Source organism: Bison bison, unplaced genomic scaffold (assembly GCF_000754665.1).
Source record: "Bison bison bison isolate TAMUID 2011002044 unplaced genomic scaffold, Bison_UMD1.0 scf7180017864266, whole genome shotgun sequence".
NCBI classification, from domain to species: Eukaryota; Metazoa; Chordata; class Mammalia; order Artiodactyla; family Bovidae; genus Bison; species Bison bison.
The window spans coordinates 2,392,327-2,400,199 of record NW_011494838.1 but is presented as its reverse complement, the minus strand read 5'-3'; the positions used below and the strand labels follow the sequence as shown (position 1 = coordinate 2,400,199).

General features: G+C 48.2%; 1 long non-coding RNA gene across 1 annotated transcript in view; it reads left to right on the top strand.

The window, feature by feature from the left end:
• Window positions 1-6: 6 nt before the first annotated feature.
• Window positions 7-7,873, top strand: part of LOC104994761 — a 32,592-nt gene continuing 24,725 nt past the window's right edge. Inside the window, exon 1 of the long non-coding RNA XR_825988.1 lies at window positions 7-94. This is a non-coding gene — a long non-coding RNA (uncharacterized LOC104994761). The remainder of the gene's footprint in view (window positions 95-7,873) is intronic.

Sequence of the window (7,873 nt, the reverse complement as noted above, 5' to 3'; positions counted from 1 at the left end):
GGATCGGCTTGCTGCTGCTACCTGTCGGCGCTGTCCGTCCCTCCGCCCTGCAGAGCACGGGCCCTTCCCTGACTCACACGGAAACTTCTTTGAGGTGAGGACAGGGATTGGAACCAGACTTTCTCCCTGGGGCCCCCATCTCTGCTTGGGTCCACACGCCTCAGAGTCTGATAACTGCGTGTCCCCTGGCCCGGCGCAGCTTGGCTGCTCTCTGCAGTGGCCGAAAGCAAGGCCCCGGGCCGAGGAGGCTGGCGGGGCTGCAGGGAGCTTCGGCCTCAGACACCCAGACATCCGCCCTTTATTCCGCCCTCACATCTAACTCAAAACAGGGAGGACAGCTTTATGACACCCAGAACTCAGGAGAGCAGGGGAAAATCAGGGTGCCCTGTGGGTGACTGCTTTTCGGCTTTTCCTGGAAGCCGGGGCCTCTGGGGACTTTTCTGAGGCTAACCCTGCGGGTCCTGCTCTCCCAGGACCGTGTTTCTGACCAGAGCCCTATGAACTCTTGCTGCACAGTAACCACAGCTTGATGGAATCTCACCAGCCTGGTTCCACAGTTGAGAAAGCTGCAGGGCCCTGAGAGCTGGTGAGCGGCTGATACACAGTGAGGAAGGGGCCGGCCTGGGACTCAGTGCCATTCGCACTTGGCTGACTTCTAGCTCCTGGGGCTTTAGACTCTTCTTGAACCTCGAGTTCCATTCACTAAGAAACTGAGCACTACACACACACACACACACACACACACATCCCTCCAAGACATACTCACACTCTGGAGTGCTGGTTGGCGTTTCTTGGGGATGTTAATTAAGGGGAAGAGGCCTGGAATGGAGGAGGAAGGTTGGGAGGGGGAACGGCAGCTTCCAGTTCCCCTGAAACTCCATTTTCCTTTTTGAGGCCTCACTATTTATAAATGCCAGGGAAATCATAAACAGCCCGGGGAGCTTGAATTGGCACCCGGGTGAGTTTCGCAGCAAAAAAAGTTACCGTGTGAATCAGGGAAAGGAACTTTACTCCAGAATTTTCCATAGTCTTTTTTATTGGGGACTGACATCAATTTGGAAAAGCAGGCATCTCCCAGGAGGGGTTTCCTTCCTTCCCTTCTTCCTTGATTCAGCACTCTTCAGGGCCTGTGTTCAGTGTCTTGCCCTGCGAGGGCCCAAGAACCTTGAGGAAGGCAAAGATATTTGTCCTCAAGATGCGTCTCATCTATAGTGTTCGGAACAAAATTGCAATACTGAGAATTAACTTCAGCCTATAAAGGGGTGACTAAGTCTGTTTGGGCCACCCAGACCTCAGAAATGAGTAAAAGTTTCCCAGGAGATAAGGCGATGGGCAGTAAGACATGCTGAGAAGCAGGCACAGCTCGTGCAAAGGCACTGAGGCTTTCTGAGCAGTCCACAAGGCGAGGATGCAGATGAGGGAAAGGTGGAGTGTCGGGAGTTGAGACTGTAAATCAAGAGGGAAAGGAAAAGGAAAGGAAAGTGAAGTCGCTCAGTCGTGTCCGACTCTTTGAGACCCCATGGACTGTGTAGCCTACCAGGCTCCTCTGTCCATGGGATTTTCCAGGCAATAGTACTGGAGTGGATTGCCATTTCCTTCTCCAGCGGATCTTCCCGACCCAGTGATGGAACCCAGGTCTCCCGCATTGTAGACAGATGCTTTACCATCTGAGCCACCAGGGAAGACCATAATCAAGAGGGAGCTAGATCGTAAACTAAGGGCTTGGACTTTAGCCTGAGGGCAGTGATCAAAACTCTGAGTAATCTGGTGGCTTTGTAGCAGATGCTTTGGAAGGGGCTGCACTGAAGGCTTCCCTGGTGGCTCAGACAGTAAAGCGTCTGCCCGCAATGCCGGAGACCCGTGTTCGAGCCCTGGGTTGGGAAGATCCCCCAGAGAACGAAATGGCCACCCACTCCAGTACTCTTGAGAGGCTTCTCAGAGCCTGGTAGGCTACAGTCCATGGGGTCGCAAAGAGTCGGACATGACTGAGCGACTTCACTTTACTTTTCACTCAAGATACAGGGATTCCTTAGGAGGCTACTGGATGGTCGAGTGAAAGAGAGTGCAGGTCTGAACCAGACCAATGGCCATGGGATGGACCAGAGTGGCAGATTCTGGAATCCCAGCTGAAGAACCCATCAGAACTGGCAGCAAATTTTATCTAAAAGCAAGTAGTGGGCTTGTAGCTATTGGACAAGGTTGCCAAGTTATTCTGAGATTTTCAGTATTGAGTTTTACTCAATACTGAGTAAAGCAAAGAAATATTGTTAAAGCAAAGAAATATTGTTAAAGCAAAGAAATATTGTTAAAGATTCAAGCCGTGCTGTATGACACAGGGAGGTCAAATCTGGGGCTCTGTGACAACCTAGAGGAGTGGGATGGGGTGGGAGGTGGAAGGGAGGTTCAGGAGGGAGGGGCATGTGAGTACCTGTGGGTGATACATGCTGATGTTTGGCAAAGACAACACAATATTGTAAAGCAGTTATCCTCCAATTGAAAATAAACTCTAAAAAAAAAAAGATTCAAGCCTAGAGAATAGAGTAAGCCTCATCCCTGTAACCCCTTCTTGCCCCAGAGGTGGCCCTGTGGACAGCTGTGTGTGCAGTTCTGTGGAACTGTCGCAAGCAAGAACTGAATACTGGATGCCTTCACGCTTCTTAGCCATCCAGTGCCGGAGGGTCACTTCTCCCCACTTCATGTCGGCAGCTTGGGTCTCTGGTGAGAAGCTGTCAGGTCATAGAGATGATTTCTGCATATTCTGTCATCCCTTGCTGGGGCACTGGTCTCTGGTTTTCTTCAAGAGAACTTTACAGCCCATATCTACAGTCTCTGAGCATGGATTAGTTCTTAGAGATGGCAGAACTGAGAGAAGTTAGATGCACTGACTTAGGAGTGGAGCTGTAATCTGAGTTATTTTGAGTGACTTTGGGCAAGTCCTGGCTCACGGGGCCTCAGTGTCCTCATCTGTGAAATGGGGAGATGTTGGTCTCCATGATAAAAAGCTACCTTTTAGTAAACCAAGCGCTGGGGCGTTAATTACTTTGTTGGTTCTTCACGATCATGTCTCTGAGTTAGGTCCTGTTATCTGCTTCTGTAGAGGACGTAACTGAGGCTCAGAGAGGCTAAGGAATGTACTTTGGCTTGTGAGGCAGTTAGGTGTCAGTGCTAGGATTCCGGAGGTCTGACTGTAGGGCGGTAGCTCTTAATCACTGCCTTAAATGTTCTACTGGCGAAGCCATCTAGTCCTGACGTTATGAGAACTGCAGGTGGAGTTTTGCTGGGGCTGTGAGGAGGGGTGCTGATCCGCATGCATGGCGTGGGGAGTTTAGGCCTGGAGGGGCCTCTCAGGACTGTTCGTTCAGTTCAGTAGCTCAGTCGTGTCCGACTCTTTGCGACCCCATGGACCACAGCATGCCAGGCCTCCCTGTCCATCACCAACTCCCGGAGTCCACCAAACCCATGTCCATCAAGTCAGTGATGCCATCTAACCATCTCATCCTCTGTCGTCCCCTTCTCCTCCTGCCCTCAATCTTTCCCAGCATCAGGGTCTTTTCCAATGAGTCAACTCTTCGCATGAGGTGGCCAAAGTACTGGAGTTTCAGCTTCAGCATCAGTCCTTCCAGTGAACACCCAGGACTGATCTCCTTTAGGACGGACTGGTTGGATGACCCTGCAGTCCAAGGGACTCTCTAAATTCATGCTTTTCTGTACTACCTACAGGACTCAGTGTAGGTCCATCTTTCCTCCATTTCAGGAAATCCCGGCTCTGAGAGGACAGAGACTTGCCCAGGTTCACTCAGAGAGTTAGCTGGGGGCCCAGCCTCCTTTCACTGCTGGAGCCCCCGCTCAGGAAAGCTTTCTGAGGAAGCCAGGAAGAATGGGCAACATCTCTCTCCCCGGCCCTCCCCTCCCCATGGTTAATTCCTGAGAAAAAGCCAGCAGAAGCAGGGAAAACCTGGTCCCAGGAGCTATGTACTTTGTAGGGGAGGGAAAGAAAGAGACCAGTGTTCAGGCAGCTGGGGGATGTTAAGTAAAAATATCTCCTCCCTTTCAACCGAGTGAGCATGTGTCATATTTCAGCCTGATGTGGTTTGCGAGTTTGGAGACCACAGGCAGGCTGGGTTCCTGCTGCTCTCTGGCTTTTCCTCCCCACCCCCAACCCCCTGCTGTTGCTGCCTGCTCTCCTCTGCCCTGCCCAGGACCACATCAGCAATTTAAGGGCAGGGCAGAGAACAGCGGTGGGTGTGATGGGCAAGGCTGGACAGCAGAAGGCCTGGGCTTGAGTCCTGGTTTTGCCATTTGGCAAAATAGTGGGTGACTTGAGCTAGTCCGTGCCTTCCGCTGGGCCCGTGTCCCCTGGCGTTAGGCTGGTGGACAGAATAATGTCACGCCCTCCCAGCCCCGGCGGCCTCTGAGCCAGGGGGCTTTGTGCCCACTGCAGGGACATGGGGCCCCCACGTCTCTAAGCATGAAGTGAGCCCACAGCAGTCACCCTTGTTTGAGTGACTTGCACCAGCATCAGCTGGAGATTCGGCTGCTGTTCATAAATTGGGTCTTTGTGAATTCAGTTGGTTGCCCATTTTACAGATACGGCAGTTGAGGCCTAGGATTCATGCATGTATCCCATTCCCTGCTCTACAAGCAGTAAGGGTGAGGACCCCTGTCGGTGGCGTTCTTACTGTGTTCACTTTTCGTCTTTACCATCTTGTTTTATCTTTTTAACAGCTCCACTAGGGAGGAGATATTTACTCAGTTTTACAGATAAGGAAACTGAGGCTCAGCCCAGAGAAATGAAATGCCTTCCTTTCTCTTTTTTGAGCCTCACAGTAGCCCTGAGGTTGTTATGGGCCCCATTTTACAGATGAGGAAGCTGAAGTCTGGAGATGTGAGCGCTCATGCCTGGGGTCCCCAGGGACCACGTAGCCAGATAGGTTCTTTCCCAGGCCCCATCCTGCTGCGTCCTGGTGCCTCACAGGTTCTGTCTGAGGGTGCGTCTCTGCACCTCTTGCACCCAGTTTTTGGACTCAGGATTAACAGTTTTCTTCCTTGGCTGTAACGTGTCCCTAAAACGTGCTCTTCCCAAGGGGGACTCCAGGGGCAGTTTGAGCCGTGGAGCTTCTCAGGGAACTGGGATGAAGGTGCCACACCAGTAGGGGTGGATTTATTTATTCTGCTGAACCGGTTAAGCAAACAGCCTTCTTTCCAACTTCAGCAAGGATATCATTTGATCCCAGTTTATTTGCAAACAAATAATATATATACGGTATATGTAAGCCTTCAGGGTGGGGCTTGGCCCTTAATTTTCCTTCTGTAGTGGCTGTGGCAGGGCTGGGCCCTTGGTGGGTACTCAGTAAATGCTGGTTAATTTTGGAGGAGCGGCAGAGTGTTGTGGGTGGGATACCCACAGGATATGTCTTTTTTTTTCGCCTCCTCCAATGACTTTTTTTTCTTTTTTATAAATATAGTAATTATGATAGAAAATGTAGAAAATAAAAATAGTATAAACAATAAGAATGTCCATAATTCTGCCAACACAAGATAATCAGTGTTAACATTTGGGTGCATTTCCTTCCTAATATTTTCAGCACATATTCTTTTACCCCTGACAGAACTGTGGTCATAACACATTTGTAATCTTCTGTTCTGACTTTCTGCATTTTTTTTCCCAAATGTTATAACATAAATATTTTTTCATGTTATTTAGTACTCTAAATTTAATTTTTTAAAGAGTTTTAAAAGTATACTCTAAGTGGATAAATGCATGTTTATCTAAAATCTTTCATTCTAATAGACTGGGGGATTAAAGAAAATAATGAATTTTATTTGTAAAAAAAAGTTTCACATTTTTATTATTAAAATGATGAAAAAAAAAAAAGAAGAAAAAAAAATAAAAAATAAAATGATGAATGCTGACCTGATTTTTTTGTTATTCTCTATTATTGTATCTATGATGTGAGTGATTCACTTCACATCGTCTGTTATTAGGCATTCAGGCTGCTGATAAACAGTGCTGCAACGAGCATTCTAGTGCATAAATTATTCCTTTCTCATTGTTTTCTAAAAGAGAGCCCAAGAAATGGAGCTGTTGAGTCAAAAATGACAAATTTACAGCTTTTGCTACATTTTGCCAAACTTCCATGCTTGAAAGGTTGTAGCAGTTTGTATTTCCACCAGCCTTTCTTTGGGGAACATCTGAGGCTGGTTATCAAAAGCCTAACTGTGCTGTTAGAAGGCTCAGGGACCATTCTTCTGAAACATTTCTTCATTTAGCAAACACAGGCATAACTCAAAGATACTGAGGTTTCCATTCCGGATCGCCACAGTAAAGTGACTATCACGATAAAGCAAGGCGTACAGAATTCTTGGTTTTCCAGCGCGTGTAAAAGCCGTGTTGACACTACGCTGTCGCCTGTTTAGTGTGCAACAGTGTTCCGTCTCAAAAATCAAGGTACGTACCTTAACTCAAAAACACTGCATTGCTAAAAAACGCTACCCATCATCCGAGCCTTCAGCTAGTCACAGAAGTAACAGCATAGATTACCGATGACCAATCACCATAACAAATACAACAATCATGAAAAAGTTTAAACAGACTATGGCAAGAATTCCCAAAATGTGATGCAGAAACATAGAGTAAGCAAATGCTATTGGAAACGTGATGTCACAAGACCATTTGCTCAAAGATTGCCACAAACCTTCAGTTTGTGAAAAATGTAGTCTCGATGAAGCTCAGTAAACTGAAGTGCAATAAATCGAGGTATACCTGTAGATTTGCACAGTTCGGCATCAGCAAGTGCTAAAGATTAAGATCCTGGGCAGAGGAGGCAGGGAGAAGCTGGTTCGCACTGCAGTTTCTGCTTTGCACTTGCCACAGACCTAAGCTGCGGCCCGGTCACCGTGCCGCCTCCATGTTTAGGATGTAAGTACTTGCCTTTGTTTCCAGACTTCAATGTGACTGAGGTCACCCTCTGCAGAAGGCCCCTCTCCTGACTGCCTCCTCACCTAGAAACCCTTTCCAGATTCCGACCCTTACAGTCAGACCTCAGAAGCTGCCTGGTCCCACCTCCTCACTTCATGGCCAGGAATACTCAGACCCAGAGAGAGCAAGTGAATTTCCTAAAGCTCAAAGTAAGTTCTCTGATTGCTGCTCCACCACTTGTGAGATTTCAGAAGTACTCATCTAAATGAAAACGATTTCAGTGATCATAAAGCCCAAGGCCTGGGAAGATTAAGGAACTGGGCCGTGGTCAGCCCCCGAGTCTGTCCTGGCAGTGTGGTCCTGGGAAAGTCATTTTCCTTTTTAGCCAGTTTCCCCTACTGTGAATTGAGGACTGTCACCTCTCATCCACTTGGGTTTACTTTTCCACCAGTCGAAGGCTTAATTTCAAGCCTCAGTGGCAAGTCTTGGTCTCTTGAGTGTGCGTCCTGAAGTGGGGTGTTTTTTGAGGTCACTGGTGGCGCTGGTGTTAAAGAATCTGCCTGCCAGTGTAGGAGACATAAGAGACCCAGGTTTGATCCCTGGGTCGGGAAGATCCCTTGGAGGAGGAAATGGAAACCCACTCTAGTATTTTTGCCAGGAGAATACCTTGGACAGAGGAGGCTGGTGGGCTATACAGTCCATGGGGTCACAAAGAGTGCAGGCGTGAGGGCAGAGACTTATTTTTACAACACCAAAAAAGACCTTTGGACCTTTTCTCTCCTCAGGGGAAGGGTTCTGTCAACAGTGTTGCGACTGGACGTAAGAGACGTTTTAGAGCATCTCAAACTTACTGTGCTCCCAAATCACCTGGGAGTTTTGTGAAAATGCAGATTCTGGCTTAGTATGTCTGGAGTGGGGCGTGACACTTCCTTTTTTTTTTTTTTTGCCTTGAAA